Source organism: Podarcis vaucheri, assembly GCF_965113315.1.
Source record: "Podarcis vaucheri genome assembly, chromosome: 8".
NCBI lineage: Eukaryota > Metazoa > Chordata > Lepidosauria > Squamata > Lacertidae > Podarcis > Podarcis vaucheri.
Genome location: NC_138766.1, coordinates 28,485,186 through 28,503,595, shown reverse-complemented (window position 1 = coordinate 28,503,595; position 18,410 = coordinate 28,485,186). Strand labels below are relative to the sequence as shown.

At 44.6% G+C, this 18,410-nt stretch overlaps 1 long non-coding RNA gene across 1 annotated transcript; it reads right to left on the bottom strand.

Annotated features, from left to right (window-relative positions):
* Window positions 1-12,127: 12,127 nt before the first annotated feature.
* LOC309539251 lies at window positions 12,128-14,551 on the bottom strand. The gene is made up of 2 exons (XR_014222787.1): window positions 14,290-14,551; window positions 12,128-13,467 (listed from the first exon to the last, which is right to left on the bottom strand). It is a non-coding gene; the product is annotated as an uncharacterized lncRNA (long non-coding RNA).
* Between the last annotated feature and the right edge of the window lie 3,859 nt (window positions 14,552-18,410).

Here is an 18,410-nt window from a genome sequence, read left to right as displayed (position 1 = left end):
AAGTTTATTGCGCAACAAGTTCAAAGAGGAATTTTGAACCCCGAGGATGGGGTGACAAAGACTTTTAAAACTTTCCCACCATATCCCAGAATACAGTTCGTACAGCATCATTGCTACATCACTGACATGTCAGAAAAGGGGGTGGGTAGACAGGGGTTACACTAGTTTAACCTTGGCAAACATGTCCAAACAAGTCCTTGGTACAAGATTAGCGTAAGCAGACATGGCAGGGCAAGACTCAGGTATAAGATTAGCATAGGCAAACACCTCTGAAGTCCCACCACCCAAAGTACAATAGAACTTCCTTTGCATGTCTGGCCCCTTGGCAAATTTGGTGATGGGATTAGGCTTTCCTTGGCCAACAATCAGCCCAGCAATTGTCACCTCTGGGAACTTCCTGGAGTCCCTTTTCAAGGGGAAAATAGCTTTGGAATGGAGGAAACTGGCAAAGGAGTTGATTTTATATTATTTTGAAAGCTAGGTGACTTCCCTGAGCTGTCAAGTTGAGAGGATACATTCAGGCATAATATTTGTAAAATTTAACTTTAAAGTTGTGCCCCCCCAGTAATTTCTGTAACAAAGCCTAATTGTGGGTGGGTCTTTTGGGGGAGGGGGGGTCACAGGTGGAAGGGAAGGAGGTAATCCTTTGTCTGTCTATGGCTTGTAATCAGTGCTTTTTTTCTAAAAAAAATGTTTAGGGGTACTCTTATTTTGACTCAAGAAAATAACCATTTTAGGAACACAAGTGAACAACACAAGCAACGCTGACACCAAACTCTACATACATTAAACATAATAGAAACACCGCCACCCGACCCCACCCCTATCCATCTTCCCTCTCTCCACCCCCCCTTTCTTTTTTCTTTTCTTCTCCCCCTAATGCCTCAACAAATGAAACGGATTTGTAAAAATGTTACATGAAAAAAAAAATGAAGCACTACACTTCTGTAAAACAAGAAAATCCTGAATAAAATAATAAATAAATAAATAAATAAATAAATAATAAAAAGAAAGAAAATCACCATTTTATAGTTTGAATCAGGAAACAGACAGCAAATGGACAAAAGTACAAAGAACATGCAATACTCTTATTGAAATACTGCCCCTCAATGAGGCCAAACTTTCATCAGTAAAACACCACACATCCATATTCCACACTGCTTCACACATTAAATGCTCACTTCCATCTGAGACTCAGGAAACAGTGGGAAAGGAAATGAAGCTGCCATCAGGAATAACAATGAAACTGACCAATCACCCTGCTAGATTCCAACTCCTACTTCACACATTAAATGCTCATTTCCATCTGAGACTCAGGAAACACCCTGACAGAAAATGAGGCCGCCATCGGGAGTAGCAACGAAAATGAGGCTTCACCATGCTAGAGAAGAAACTATTTTTTTTTAAAAAAAAATGTTTCTTCTCCTGTTAGATTCACAAAATGTTTAGGGGTATGCGTACCCCCAGGGGAAAAACACTGCTTGCAACCTACAAAAGGCTGCTTTAAAGCCTAATTGTGATACCACAAAAGAAAGGAAAGAGGGCATTTTTGAAACAAAAGGTTCCCATACTGTAAGTCGTCTTTTTCCAGGACATGTCTTCCTCCTTCTCATGGGTAGAGTCATCATAGCGATCCATAGCTAAAAGTAAAGGTAAAGGTAAAGGTACCCCTGCCCGTACGGGCCAGTCTTGCCAGACTCTAGGGTTGTGCGCCCATCTCACTCAAGAGGCCGGGGGCCAGCGCTGTCCGGAGACACTTCCGGGTCACGTGGCCAGCGTGACATCGCTGCTCTGGCGAGCCAGAGCCGCACACGGAAACGCCGTTTACCTTCCCGCTAGTAAGCGGTCCCTATTTATCTACTTGCTCCCGAGGGTGCTTTCGAACTGCTAGGTTGGCAGGCGCTGGGACCGAACAACGGGAGCGCACCCTGCCGCGGGGATTCGAACCGCCGACCTTTCGATCGGCAAGCCCTAGGCGCTGAGGCTTTTACCCACAGCGCCACCCGCGTCCCTATAGCTAAAAGTAGAAGTCAGCAAATGTGTTCTCTTTTTTGCGCTTCAAAATATGGCAACGTGGATGTAAGTCCCTCTGAGTTCAATGGAACTTACTCCCAGGAAGGTATGCATATGCATAGGATTGCATCCTTTTTCACAGTCCCCTTTTCACTAGCTAAGGATTGGCCCATTTTGTGTGCAGCCCATCCAGGCTAAGGCCCATTGCTCACAGAGCAAGCTCCTACAGAACTGACTCCCACAGCAAATACACTTAGGAATGCAGCCTTCGTTTCATATAGCAGGAAGAACAGGATGCATGCCAAAAGTGGGAGATCAATGCATGTGTCTGGTTCTCAGCATTTTGAAAAGGTCGCTGAAAATCTCTGCTGTTCTGCAATATTTCAGTATTTTGGTTCGAAGTTTACTTACCTGAAAGGCTGATTTGAAGTAAGGAACAACAACAGTCTGGGCCTCTAAGGTCATATTGCAGCAGTAACTCCTTTCTCTGTGCTTAATTGATATTTCAGTCACTGGTGACAATACCCTTGTTTCCATCGGCTCATATTCGGTATTTAAGTTCAGGAACAGAATTCCTCTGCGATCTTTCAAAATCGACCCTTTATAAAAAGTGGCCTTTCACATATTCTACCCTTTAGCCTGTGAAAATGTGTGTGTGTGTGTGTGTGTGTGTGTGTGTGTAAAAGGCTTGCTGAAATCTTAGAAGGTAGAAGTTTGGTTGAATAAGACTTCCAGTGTTTATTGGCAGAACTCCCAATCTTTGTCATGTCTCTTCTTCTGCATAACCAGCAGAAGCAGGAAAAAAGCAAAAAAGGGGGCAAATTTATATTGGCTACAGAATTCAGCTTTTCTCAGTGCAATATTTGCTTTACTTCAGCATAGGATTATTTTTTTAAATATTTAATTAGAGTGGAGTATACAGAAGCTAGCAAAGGATTGTATTTCAGCTATTGGATTATTCCTGCCTTCCAGATTCATATCTCTGAGACTCCACTGCACTGTTATAGATGCCTAAAAGCCACGCAACTGGAAGGAAAGTGACAACAAATCCCAGACCCCATTATTTTATCTGTTAGATATCTTATATACACCATTTTTCCAGTTCCAAAATGGAACTACGGTTTCCACCCTTAAAAATCAGTAACACGATATAATCAATGTCAGAAAATGAACATAGCAGGCCAGTGAATAAGCAGCAAATAATGATAAGTATGAAGCACCTCAAGGTGAAACAGTAATCAATGCTCTAATGTTGAATTGCAAGTTCCATGTGGGTGATACCCGTAAGATGGGTCCTGCAAGCATATGGGAAGCCAACAACCCTTCAACTTTTATCGCTCTGTCAGTTTATGTTGTCTTTCAAAGTCGCCTCCATAACCTCCATGCCTTAAGTATGTCCCCTACCACCACCTTAAGAGAGATGGTCCTCCTGAATCTTCACCATCCCTCTTAGGAGTTCTGAAGATATCAGGCTCATGGATGTGCCACACCACTGCCCTTACCTGGGAAGCCAAAGAGTCAGCACCCAGATTCAGTCCTTTTCCATATAGTAGCAAGAAAAGATAGGCAGTGCGACTTAGTTTCAAAAGTGGTAAGAGTTTCTAAACATTTGTATAGAAACACAAAGATGGCTTGCTAAACCCATGTGGTGGAAGCTGGAGTATCCAGCTTAGATCTCCTTACTGGAGGGGTTCACATGGTGGAAAAAGAGAGAACCATGAGTTTGGTAACCCTAGTGACCTAGCTAAGTCTGACAGGATAGCTTACTCTATGGTCTTAACCCATTCATGCATTAATTAGAGTTAATCATGTTGGTTATAGGAAGCTGGATTTATCCCTCACTTCTTTCTTTCATCTTCCTCCCACACAGTCCATAAACCACGCAACAACTGCCAGGCACAACTGTTTGTCATCACAACCAGTGGTGGAAGTGTTGCCTGTCAGTGTCCTGTGGGCCATGAAATATCCTCTCCACGTATGCATGGATCTTGCCAAGGTCAGAAGAAGATGAGCCACAGAAGAGGGGCAGAAGTTTGTGACTTGTGCCCTAAAATGTTGATAATAGCTGTCTCTTTAAATGACTCTTCTATTGCTGGGAAAGTGCTAACTTGGAACTTCAGAACGAGCCTGTGTGAATGTGCTGCGCCATTTTTTCTTCTGCTTTGTCGGAGGGGGGGGGAGCCCTCTGTTAGATGGTTCTCTTAACATGGAAATTGGAACCAAAACAAGACTGCTGAAACTCACACACTGCACAAAATAATTCAGGCATAAATCTGTATGTAGAGTCTTGTTTTGATGGTAAGCAGATTACTGTTAACCTGGAGTGGAAAATTCATATTGCAAATGAGGTATGTCCTGCTAAAGGTAAAAATCAAGGCTGAGCATGGGTCATATGAAATACAAACAAAACACAAACAATCACCTTGCTGTGGAATGTACCAGTTTATCTATAAATCTCTGGCCAGGTGGTCAGGTTTTGTAGGGTGTCCTCCTTTCTGGGTGGTATGATAATAAATGCAAATGAACATGGTTATATCAGCTTTGGTTTAAGAACCTAAGAAGAGCTTTCTGGGTCAGCCCAATGGCCCATCTAGTCTAGCATCCTATTCTCACAGCAGCCAACCAGATGCTTATAGGACACCTGCGTGGGTGGCGCTGTGGGTTAAACCACAGAGCCTAGGACTTGCCGATCAGAAGGTTGGCGGTTCGAATCCCCGCAACGGGGTGAGCTCCCGTTGCTCGGTCCCTGCTCCTCCCAACCTAGCAGTTCAAAAGCACGCCAAAGTGCAAGTAGATAAATAGGTACCGCTCAGGCGGGAAGGTAAACAGTGTTTCCGTGCGCTGCTCTGGTTCGCCAGAAGTGGCTTAGTCATGCTGGCCACATGACCCGGAAGCTGTACGCCGGCTCCCTCGGCCAATAAAGCGAGATGAGCGCCGCAACCCCAGAGTCGCTAAGACTGGACCTAATGGTCAGGGGTCCCTTTACCTTTAAGCAGGATTCAAGCTGAAGAGCACTTTCCCCTCCTCTCATTTTCCAGAAACTGGTACTCAGAAGCTTTACTGCCTCCAACTGTGGAGGTAGAATATAGCTACCCTTTGATAGCCGTCTTCTCCACAAATTTGTCTAACCCTCTTTTAAAACCATCTAGGTTGCTGCCCATCAAGGCCTCCTGTGAGAAAAAAAATTCCATAGTTTAACTATGCACTTCATGAAGGAGTATTTTCTTTATCTGTTCTGAATCTTCCAACATTTAGTTTCCTAGGAAGAGTTCTAGTTTTCTCTATGCCATGCAATTCCATTCATGTTGCCTCCTCCTTGCCTTTTCTATAAACTAAAAAAACACACCAAATGCTGCAGCCATAAGGGATTTGCTTGATCCATTAGTTCATTCTGCTTGCCCTTTTCTGAACCTTTCCCAACCCTGCTATATCCTTTATGCAGTGAGACGCCAGAACTGCCCACAGTATTCCAGGTGTGGTTGAACCATAGATTTCTTTTCAACTGTGCACTTGAAGAAGAGGAGACCATCTGGCTGCAATGCACAGAATATACTCCTTAATGGAACCTGGGTCAATTCCTGTTTCAGTGACAGAGCTCTGAATACAAGCACAAATAATAACGTACAGAGCATTACGGAAACCTTAGCAGGCCGGGAGCGAAACAAAATATTGTATTGTAGAGGAGCTACAGCATAAGTTTAAAAGAGAGAGACAAAAGGTAGTAATTAAAGGTTTTGGTGAAGCACACCCATCCCAACAGCTATTCATTACAATAATAATAAAAAAGCTGTTGCGATGAGTGTGCTTTATTATTAGTAGTAATATTAGATGTATATTATTATAGGTTAATAATACTTATTATTAATTCATGATGCCTTATTGTCTCCCTAAAGGCTGCATGAATTGATTTAATATAAGAGCCTTGCTGGATCAGACAAAAAAAACCTCATCTAGCCCAGCACCCTGGTCTCACACACGACAACCAGATGCCCATGGGAAGCCTACAGTCAGGACACGAGTGTTGGGGCATGTGCAGAGTGCCCATTCAACACACCAACCGATTGTGCAAATGGAAAATCCAGAAGAGGCTTGTCAAAGAAAAACACAAGGCAATTAGAGGAGGGTCAGTTTCTTCATTTGCACCCACCCTGATTTTTTATTATTATTTTAGAATCAGATGCTATCAATGCATCTGTAGCTCTGACAAATTAGGTCTGCTCCTATAGTGTTGTAAACAAAAATTGCCCTTTTCCCTTATGGGGTATCCAAGAGCCCATATAGAGTCCTTACACAGGTTCCCTATTGGTAGGAGAGGATAACAGAGGCCAACCAGAGAATATTGAGAAGCAAAGCAGCTAGTAACCTTGATCTTTATTGATCTGTTGAACAGGGTGCTCCCCTCACCCGCAGGAGAGAAGGAGGAACCCAGAAAAATGGCGCGCAAGGCCTTATAAAGACTTTTGAAATTGCCACCCTGTAGATCAAGACCACCCCCAGAAACATCATACATACATCACAGAAGGGGTGTAACCTAAGACCACCTCTCAGATACATCACACCTACATCACAGAAAAGGCGGTCTAAACAGAAATTTGAATGTTGTTTTTCTCCTGTCCTTGTTTATCTCCTGTCTGACAGGTTACTTTATTGGATTGCCTTGGGATCCTGGCCAATCTTTTGTAGTGATAAATACTTAGTTCCTGGGCCAGGTCACAGGCTCACACCCTATTCATATCTTAAATGTGCCCTTAAGACAGGATTTGTGTGGAAAGAGACAATGGGAGGTTTCCCACTTTGACCTTACAGAGAAAACATTTGCTCAGTTTAGGAATCAAAATGGTTCCAGGTCAGTCTTCCTTTGCTGATCTATGTACGTGCTTGGTTGGTACACTTATGAACATTACCATATATCTAAGACCTCAAAATTCCTATCACAATAGACAAGAAAACATGAAGTAAAAACCCATATCTCTACCAATTTGTGCCCTGCTTTCCCATTAAAAGGGACGCGGGTGGCGCTGTGGGTTAAAGCCTCAGCGCCTAGGGCTTGCCGATCGAAAGGTCGGCAGTTCGAATCCCCGCGGTGGGGTGCGCTCCCGTCGTTCAGTCCCAGCGCCTGCCAACCTAGCAGTTCGAAAGCACCCCCGGGTGCAAGTAGATAAATAGGTACCGCTTACCAGCGGGAAGGTAAACGGCGTTCCGTGTGCTGCGCTGGCTCGCCAGATGCAGCTTTGTCACGCTGGCCACGTGACCCGGAAGTGTCTCCGGACAGCGCTGGCCCCCGGCCTATAGATGTGAGATGGGCGCACAAACCCCAGAGTCTGTCAAGACTGGCCCGCTCGGGCAGGGGTACCTTTACCTTTACCTTTCCCATTAAAAGGTATGTGTTGAATTTTGCATTCATTGCAAGACACATCAATATGACCCCCCAAGGCTGATGAAAATCCAAACTTTTTACTGCCCTCCTAAAAGGGTGAACCATGGAATAGACCCTGTGAGTTTTATCTGCTAAGGATGATAAGTTGTTGATGTAAACCAGTGCCCAGACCACATGATTCAAACTGATTTTAGCAGCGCCAGTGACAAATAGATGAATTAGTCACAGTATGCTCACTGCTGCCGATAGTCTCCTGGAATGTGCATCTACAGAAGATACCGTGGGTGTGTTCTAAGGGCAAAACAACACATGACGTAGGAGATATGTGGACATCTCATATGGGGGGTTGTTTTTACTTGAGCAAAGCAACAGGGAACTCCAAATTTGATTTCAAGAGGTGTAGATGTGTGGTTAACCTTTTCCTCAGCCAACATTTCCTTTTAAAAAAAAAACACCTCCCCAGCTACATTCCTACCCATGCTGCGAAAAAAAAATATTGGTTCAAATGATATTTTCCCCTATGGGGGTATGAATCAGCTGGGGGCCATTTTGACTGGGAAACTGACTGCCTTTCCTCTCCTCTTTGCTTAGATCGGAGTTGGATCTCCCAGCAGCAGAACAACAAATATTCATGCCTAGTTTGGCCCTCAGACATACTTCCAGTTCTTTATGAGGTGATAGCGAAGTCCAACAGGTCTGACTGGTTTCCCTCATGAACTAAATGTGTGCTCTAGAACATTTCCCAGAATGTTCTCTGTGTTGCACAGGGGTTCAGTGACTGATGCACAGTAGATCCTTAGTGCAAGAGGATAAAAGGTTCCCCGAGGACAGGAACTTTTCGTAACCGGAACAACCCTTTCTCGGTGGTAGATTCTTATACAGAAGGTTGGTTTTGAGCAGAAAACAGAATCCATATTCTAGTTGGTTTGAAGTTTCTCCCTCCAGCCGACCTCACCATTTACATAAGGTTAATCCTGACACCATAAGGGTGACACTGTGGGTTAAACCACAGAGCCTAGGACTTGCCGATCAGAAGGTCAGCGGTTTGAATCCCCGCGATGGGGTAAGCTCCTGCCAATATAGCAGTTCCAAAGCACGTCAAAGTGCAAGTAGATAAATAGCTACCACTCCGGCGGGAAGGTAAACGGCGTTTCCGTGCACTGCTCTGGTTCTCCAGAAGCGGCTTAGTCATGCTGGCCACATGACCCGGAAGCTGTACGCCGGCTCCCTCGGCCAATAAAGAGAGATGAGCGCCACAACCCCAGAGTCAGCCACGACTGGACCTAATGGTCAGGGGTCCCTTTACCTTTACCTTAATCCTGACACCAGGATTTTTACATGCAGCTATGAGAAGGGAGTGTGCAAAAAAAATAACAGCAAGAACAGAATTAGGAGGTCAGCAAGTGCTGCGGCTTGTTATCGGACCCCACCTGATAATAATGAACTTTACCACCATCGCTTACATCAGCAACTTTTTGTTTTTTTCTGTGTTCTAGCAGAACACTTTTCTTTTACTGCGAGGGAAAGCTGTGTTCTGCCCTTGCAGGTCTCAGATTTGCATTGCACTCTGCAGTACTGTTTAACAGAGTAGAAGGTGCCACTCTCTTAAGGGCGGGAGAGGGATGCAAATTTGCAAAGCAACAGACTTCATTGGTGTTATGTACTAACCTTGGATCCTAGAACAATAGGCAAGTAGGATCCTAGAATGCAACAACTGATTGACTTGCAGGAGAAGACCAATCAGGCTCCAGGAAGAAGTTAATCAGCCTGTTAGGCTGGTAGGATCATAGAATGCAACAACTGATTGGCCTGCAGGAAAAGACCAATCAGGCTCCAGGAGGGAAGCAGAATCAGCCAATCAGATGGGACCCATTGTGTAAATAATGTATATAAAAGCATGAGGTTTGGGGGGCAATTAAATCACTGTTTTACAAGCTGTAATAAAGAGCATGAAATCACTACAGGACTCTGAGTATATTTCAATTGTGATCAAATGTTGAAAGAGAGAAATAATCTTGAGCCTATCAAAATATTGAGCATAACCACACATTTCTAGGAAATCTACCCAAACACAACCCCTCAGTTTGGAATGAATCATTGCTAATTCTATTATCTGTCTGCCAAGTGTCCAAATCACATAGTTATTCCAGCTCCCTTCAGAGGGTGGATGATCCAGTTATAATCTTAAATCCTGTCTTTGAGTCCAGGTCTGGAGTCTGCCCAGTCGGAGCCTCTTGTGTAAGCCACCATGAAGATGGGCTTTTAAATAAAATAAATGGCCGATTTTTAAAATGTAGCCATTTTGTGTTCACTAGGGCTACAGTCTGGTGACTGGGACACGGCTGGCGCTGTGGTCTAAACCACCGAGCCTCTTGGGTTTGCTGATCAGAAGATTGGCAGTTCGAATCCCTGTGACGGGATGTGCTCCCATTGCTGTGTCCCAGCTCCTGCCAACCTAGCAGTTTGAAAGCATACCAGTCCAGTGCAAATGGATAAATAGGTACCGCTGTGGTGGGAAGGTAAACAGTGTTTCCATGCACTCTGGTTTCCATCATGGTGTCATGTTGCGCCAGAAGCGGTTTAGTCATGCTGGCCACGACCTGGAAAGACTCACAAAGTTTTTAAGACTTATAAAGAATTGGCCAGGTGAAGAAACCAAACAGATAAAGAACATGGGGGGAGATATCCCTGCCCCCTCTCTGGTGAGTACAGTAGTACTTCGGTTTAAGAACAGTCCTCTTTATGAAGGATTCGGTTTACGAACACAGCAAAACTGGAAATACTGTTCCGGTTTGTGAACTTTACCTCGGTCTATGAACAGAAGCCGAACAGTGGAAGGGCACCAGCGGCAAGAGGCCTCATTAGGGAAAGTGAGCCTCAGTTTAAGAATGGTTTTGGTTTAAGAACAGACTTCCAGAACAGATTAAGTTTGTAAACCGAGGTACCACTGTACAGCAATGTGACTTGGAAGGAGGAACAGACGACCTCCCTGCATTTTAAGCCGCTAGTGTATACATAGCCTTACTAGGGAATAATCCTCATTGAACCCAAAGGGATTTATTTTCAAGTAAACACAGATAGGATGGTGATGTTATTCTCATAGTCTCACAGATAGGATGGTGATGTTATTCTCATGCACTGGCTTTCAAAGTGTGCTGCAAATTTATACTGTTTGTCCTTCAGGGCACATTTGTGTATAGAAATGGCCATCCTTAGAACCTGTAATTTGTCTGACACATACAGTGAAACTTTGGGCGTTTCCAGATGATAAAAAAAACTCCCTGCTCTGACACATACCCTTGACAAGCCTATTCTTTATTTGTTCATGGTTTACCATACCGAAGAAAAGATCTGAACTTTCCCTGGCTGCCATTCCCAGCAGGAGATTGCGGTTTGTTTGTGTTTCACTGTAGAGGGAATTAATGTGTTTCTGAGTTCTGATGTTTAGAGAAAGAATTCGCTTTTTTGTGTCATGTTGTCACCAGAAAACCTTTTTCCCTTTAGTTTTTTCAACTGATTCAATGGTAGGGTGTATGATTATGCATTGCCCCCTAAAGAGGAAATGTATCATTTATTTATTTTTTTAAAAAAGAAGAAGACAAAAGATGGCACAGTTCTGAATAAAATTTGCACATGCTAATTTGAAGAAATAGATGCCCATCTATATATAATTGCTGCAATTTGTGGAGATCTATTCCCTCTTTTGGCGGTGGTGCGTATGTGGCAGGAGAGAATCAAGACTTGGTTTTCAAGAACCAGATGTTTTCCTGAAAACTTAAGTTGTTCTACCATCTACAGAAAACCACTCTAGCCTTCTTCTTTCATCTTGTGCCTAGCAGGTTGACTTGCAGTAGACCCATTTTACTATAGGTAGTGTTATATATGGAAGTGAGAGCTGGACCATAAAGAAGGCTGATCGCCGAAGAATTGATGCTTTTGAATTCTGGTGCTGGAGGAGACTCTTGAGAGACCCAGGGACTGCAAGAAGATCAAACCTATCCATTCTGAAGGAAATCAGCCCTGAGTGCTCACTGGAAGGATAGATCCTGAAGCTGAGGTTCCAATACTTTAGCCACCTCATGAGAAGAGAAGACTCCCTGGAAAAGACCCTGATGTTGGGAAAGATGGAGGGCACAAGGAGAAGGGGACAACAGAGGACGAGATGGTTGGATAGTGTTCTCGAAGCTACCAGCATGAGTTTGACCAAGCTGCAGGAGGCAGTGGAAGACAGGAGTGCCTGGCGTGCTCTGGTCCTGGGGGTCACGAAGAGTCAGACACGACTAAACGACTAAACAACAACAGTGATAGATAGATAGATAGATAGATAGATAGATAGATAGATAGAGAGTAACAAAGGAGGGGGGACCCACTATTTGCATTTACATCATCATAGGACTGGGTAAATGAACATAGCAGGCAGCAGTGAATTTTTAGCAACTGATAATAGTTGAGGGGGGGTGTACACCCAGTAATTGCTGTTGCAAGAGCAGGGATTTGTCCCTATTTTTATCTGCTGAAATGTTGGAGGGTGTGACACCCTCTCCTAGCAACCATCAACACTGCATTATCACTCCTAGGTTAAATCTGTACAAGAGCACTTAGGAATTGTTGGGTGGAATCTAAATGGTACCTTTATTCTCCTTGTAAGGCTCTCTGGTAAGAGTGGGGAAGGGAAGGCATTTTACTGATGCCTGTCAGGAGTCCATGTGCCCAGCTTAATAATACAGTAAGCGTAGGTAATTGAAAAGGAGAATTTATTGCAAAAGCAAACAGAAAGTTCCGGACAACTCTAACAAAGCTTCTGACAACATTAGTCAAGATGACCCTTCTGAAGACTCCTTCCAGCGTCAACAGAAGATATTGAACTTACGACCCTTATGTCTCTTGTTTTGCTTCCTATCTAGCAGCCCTCCCATTCGCCGACTCTTCGGACTTAATGGATGAGCTCCAACCTCTTCCTGTTCTGAGAGGCTGTCTCTGAATCTATTTGCTTCTATTTGTGCTTCCTGTGAGCTTTGGCTGCATTCTAGCCTGCTCTCAGCTACAACCTTATCAATCTGCCCATCATAGTCAGGAAGAGCCGGCTCTCCCCTGCCTGACTAACATCTAAGCCTCTCTGTTCCTGGCTGCTTTCTGCAGCTGGCTGCAAACCTTTGCTTGGAGCTGGCTCGTTCCTGACAATGCCCCTCCTCCTGTAACGCCAAGCAGCTCCCCTCCCCCCATGAGAGTTGAACAAATTCCTGAACAGGGTGGAAGGTGGCATGGGGGGGACTGCACAGGGAAGGGAGAATCGGCATAAATCCCCTCCATTCCTCTTCTGCTGGGTCTAAGTCCTGTGCAAACAAGCAAGGTCACAAATTGGATTTGGCCAATTGTTGTTGTTACTCTGCCATCCTGTCTTGCTCCTTACTTTTTCACATTCAGATTATTAGGCATGCAATCCTATATACATTTACCAAGGAGTCGGAGAGACTTAGTTCTGAGTAAACATGCATAAAGTTGAGCTTCAAGCGTATATTCAGGGCAGGGGTGGATTTAGGAAAGAACAACCGGATCACCTGCATTTGGCGCCGAGCCGAGACTGTGCTGTAGAGACCACTGAAACAATGACTTAGAATGGAAGGAGAGAGGCAGTGGGTGCTGGATTTTGCCACTGAAATCTGAAAGCCACCGAGTAAGTTGGCATTCAGGCTACTGATTGGCTACCCCTGCTTTCTCATATGTGGTTTCTTGTACCCAAAAATGCCTAGGAACTGGAGCAACCAGACCATGTTGATGGTAACTTTCCCTCTGAAAAGGATGTTCTTAGAGTTGGTTCATATCTGTAGCAATATCTCTCAGTTTATCAACTGAGTGCAGTGCATTTGGCGGCTTGCTACTAAATGACTCCATTGAAAGCCTTGTACTGAAAGCCAACAGTAGTTCTATCTGTAGTGCTATATCTGCAGTCTCCACTCAAAAGTCAACCCATGATGCTGCTGTCGTCAAGTTACAGTATGAAGAAGATGGATGGGTGAGGCAGCCCTGTGTCTCTCCCTGTGTCATTTTCCTGGTTCAGGTTTTCATTCATTCATTCCCTTAGGAGAGAGAAAGGAAGGTGTTGGTGGCGGCCCTTTCTGGCCTCACAAGCCATTACAGTGGTGCCTCGCAAGACGAAATTAATTCGTTCCGCAATTCTCTTCGTCTTGCGGTTTTTTCGTCTTGCGATGCACGGTTTCCCATAGGAATGCATTGAAAATCAATTAATGCGTTCCTAGGGAAACCGCCTTCAGACCAGGTCCGGGGACAGTCTGTCCCCGGACCTCTTCTGAAGGCTGGGGGGGGGGCAAGGGCTTTTCTTCCCACCCCCAGCATTTTAAAAAACCCCGGGACAGCGGAGGACTTCTCCGCTGTCCGGGCGATCTTAAAATGCTGGCGGGCGGCATTTTAAAATCGCCCCGGACAGCGGAGGACTTCTCCGCTGTCCGGGGGGATTTAAAAGCCCCTGGGAAGGCAGGCAGGGGGGCAAAGACTTTCGCCCCCCGCCCGCCTTCAGAAGGTGTTGCCGCCCCGCTGCCCGGCTTTGGAGGAGGTCCGAGGACAGTGGGGAAGACGCGCTGCGCTTCCCCGCTGTCCCGGATATTTCCCTATGGGCTTTCGTCTTGCGAAGCAAGCCCATAGGGAAATTCGTCTTGCGAAGCACCTCCAAAACGGAAAACCCTTTCGTCTAGCGGGTTTTCCGTCTTGCGAGGCGTTCGTCTTGCGAGGTACCACTGTACAAGAAAATAATTATCCTTCCCCCACAAAAAATGGCATGGCTGTTTTTTCTCCCCAGTCAGCACTGATGTAAAGGAGACAAACAGCTTTGTCCAAAGTGACCCATCACATTAAGTTTGTGCAATTTCTTTCTATACACCTACCCAATAAACAGCAAATGAGCGAGATCCAGAAGTATGAAAGCTGCCCGTGAGTCAAAAGTTTTAGCCTGGCAGATCCTGTCTCTCTCTGTCAGGTCTTTTCTCCTAATGTGTGAAAGGCTATTTCCTGCTGACTCACCTCCAGCCAATCCCTTTATGCAAGCGAACATAAAAGAATAATCCACATGGAAGATAAGATACACTCTGAGTCACTGGTTATGGGAACCCCCCCCCCATTTGTTACTATGGGTTGAAAACAACCAATACTCGGTGTAGATCCATTAAAACCAATGGATTTAAGTTAGCCATGGCTCGCTTAAGTCCATTGAGTTCAATGGGTCTCTTCTGAGTACAAGTGCCTCCAGAGCATCAGTGTTTTGCAGAAGGTGTTGAAATGCATACTGGAATGGAAACCCACCAGAGCACAACACATAACTTTTAAAAACAACAATAGACTTTTTGCAGTTTGGAAATACATTGGAAAATGTAGGATGAACGGCTAATGGAAAGATGTGTAAACACTCCACTAATAAATCAAGATGAATGCTCATTGTCATATAACTTCCTTGTAAACAAATCAGTGTGAATGCTTAATAAAGACCAGCTGTAGTCTAACCACTATCTATGCTTTGATTGGTAGTTAATTGTATAGGGCCTTCGGTGTACATCACATGTTAGATCATAAATAATTATCCTTCCCCCACAAAAAATGGCATGGCTGTTTTTTCTCCCCAGTCAGCACTGATGTAAAGGAGACAAACAGCTTTGTCCAAAGTGACCCATCACATTAAGTTTGTGCAATTTCTTTCTATACACCTACCCAATAAACAGCAAATGAGCGAGATCCAGAAGTATGAAAGCTGCCCGTGAAACTGTTCTTAACCTGAAGCACCACTTTAGCTAATGGGGCCTCCTGCTGCCGCCACGCTGCCACCACGCGATTTCTGTTCTCATCCTGAAGCAAAGTTCTGAACCCAAGGCACTATTTCTGGGTTAGCGGAGTTTGTAACCTGAAGTGTCTGTAACCTGAGGTAGCACTGTACTACTATCCCTATTCTAAAGAACTTTTGGACTAAAGAAATGAGTTTAGTCTGTGCCCTGGTCCAAGAACTGTTGGGTCGATAGGATTAGCAAACACACTTGAAATCTAATTATGCATTCAATGTGCATACCAGGTTTCCTTGCTTTTATCTTCATTGGTTGAAAAATCACACAAACCAAGAGAGGTGTTGCAGGCCACAACTTATGGATAGTGACCTACGTTCAGACTGGTGGGTCACCAGCTGCACAGCCTTGCTTTATCCCCTGGATCTGCTCATCAGGCCAGTTTTTTTTTTTAATATCCACATTTGGCAACCTAATCTGTGTATGCACTGAGGAAGGGGGAGAGGTAGAAGGAGAGGATGTCTCTGCAGTGGTACCTCTGGTTAAGAACTTAATTCGTTCCGGAGGTCCGTTCTTAACCTGAAACTGTTCTTAACCTGAAGCACCACTTTAGCTAATGGGGCCTCCTGCTGCCGCCACGCTGCCACCACGCGATTTCTGTTCTCATCCTGAAGCAAAGTTCTTAACCCAAGGTACTATTTCTGGGTTAGCGGAGTTTGTAACCTGAAGTGTCTGTAACCTGAGGTAGCACTGTACTACTATCCCTATTCTAAAGAACTTTTGGACTAAAGAAATGAGTTTAGTCTGTGCCCTGGTCCAAGAACTGTTGGGTCGATAGGATTAGCAAACACACTTGAAATCTAATTATGCATTCAATGTGCATACCAGGTTTCCTTGCTTTTATCTTCATTGGTTGAAAAATTACAATGAGAGAAAGAGAGCTATGGCAGAATACAACACAAAAACCTGGAAGTTGAACTTGAAACCAGTATCTAAGAAGGATGGAGGGATATGTTTTACTACAACTATCATCATCCCTGATGACTGGGGCAAACCAGCCAAATGGGTGGGATAATAATAATAATAATAATAATAATAATAATAATAATAATAATATAATTAGCAATGCTTGCTGGGGCTGCAGTAGTCTGCAATGTCTGTAGGGTACCACCAGACAATGTCTGGACTGTACCACAATGTCTGGAGCAATCCCTGTCTCTGAGTCTAACCCACCTCACAGGGCTGTTTGAAGGATCAAAATCGGGAGAACCATGGATGTTGCCTTTTGCTTGCTGGAGGAAAGATGGAATAGAAATGTAACAAACACACAAACCAAGAGAGGTGTTGCAGGCCACAACTTATGGATAGTGACCTACGTTCAGACTGGTGGGTCACCAGCTGCACAGCCTTGCTTTATCCCCTGGATCTGCTCATCAGGCCAGTTTTTTTTTTAATATCCACATTTGGCAACCTAATCTGTGTATGCACTGAGGAAGGGGGAGAGGTAGAAGGAGAGGATGTCTCTGCAGTGGTACCTCTGGTTAAGAACTTAATTCGTTCCGGAGGTCCGTTCTTAACCTGAAACTGTTCTTAACCTGAAGCACCACTTTAGCTAATGGGGCCTCCTGCTGCCGCCACGCTGCCACCACGCGATTTCTGTTCTCATCCTGAAGCAAAGTTCTTAACCCAAGGTACTATTTCTGGCTTAGCGGAGTTTGTAACCTGAAGTGTCTGTAACCTGAGGTAGCACTGTACTACTCTTGGATTTCGCCCTGAGCCATTCCTGTCTTTTAGAATAAAATCAACATCCCTGCACACTCTACTTCTTTCAGGCCCAAATAGAACACCACTGCATGCATCGCCACACTTTTGCCACGACAACTGCCTTGCGGGGGAAAAATATGACACCTTCAACTAAAGCCTAAAATGACAGAGACAAAGAGATTGACTCATGCTGGCAGATGGTTTAGATTTGTATTTGCAACCACGAAAAGGTATAATTCAGTTCGTGTGTTTTGTGCTGTCGTCTTGAATGAATTTGCTGCTTCTTTTTTGCACTTGCACTTTTCGACTTTGCTCCAGAGCAGTTCTTCCTTGCTCTCTCCTCCTCCAGTGAGGAGGTTGGCACAGCCTTTACAGGGCCGGTTTTGTTTGTGAATGAGAGCGCGATTTAGCCTTTTGTAATTACCACTTTGTGCAGGATGAGGACGAATCATGAGGACGCAAAATCAAGCACACAGGCTGAAATTGCTACTTCCAAAACAACTGAGGGTGTAATGGATCGATGTCGGAGGAAGAGAGCAAGAGTGCAGTAGACCTGGGATAACATTTAACCTAATCATGCACTGGGGCTCCATTTCTAGATTTTTTCCCCACCACATGGTGGGAGTGCCACTAGTGAAAAAATACTGTCTGTTAGTCTTCAACCAACAGTGGCTCTTGCCAGCAACTGAAGACCAAAGCAACAGCAGCTTCTGTCTCACTTTCACAGAATGCAAGATCGATAACGCGCCCTATGAATGTCCATTCAGGAGCTGCTCAAATTGAACTGAGTGAGGCTTAGTCTCAAGTACAGACCTAAAGGACTGAAGAAGAAGAAGAGTTTGGATTTGATACCCCGCTTTATCACTACCCTAAGGAGTCTCAAAGCGGCTAACATTCTCCTTTCCCTTCCTCCCCCACAACAAACACTCTGTGAGGTGAGTGGGGCTGAGAGACTTCAGAGAAGTGTGACTGGCCCAAGGTCACCCAGCAGTTGCATGTGGAGGAGCGGGGAAGCGAACCTGGTTCCTCAGATTACAAGACTACCGCTCTTAACCACTAGACCACAGTGCAGCGTTCATGGTTACTTAAGACTCACTTCTGAATATACAGTTGTACCTTGGGTTACAGATGCTTCAGGTTACAGATGCTTCAGGTTACAGATTCCACTAACCCAGAAATAGTAACCTCGGGCTAAGAACTTTACTTCAGGATGAGAACAGAAATCGCGTGGCGGCAGCAGGAGGCCCCATTAGCTAAAGTGGTACCTCAGGTTAAGAACAGACCTCTAGAACGAATTAAGTTCTTAACCCGAGGTACCACTGTACAAGCAATCAGATTGATTTAGGACATACGCAGGAGGAGAAATATTTTAATCCAGTACTGCAGTGTGTGCCCAGTAAGGTTTTATTCAGAAGCTCTACCTTCCAACAGCATTACTGAAACATCTGCTGAAGAATAAGAGAGCTGTCATCTCA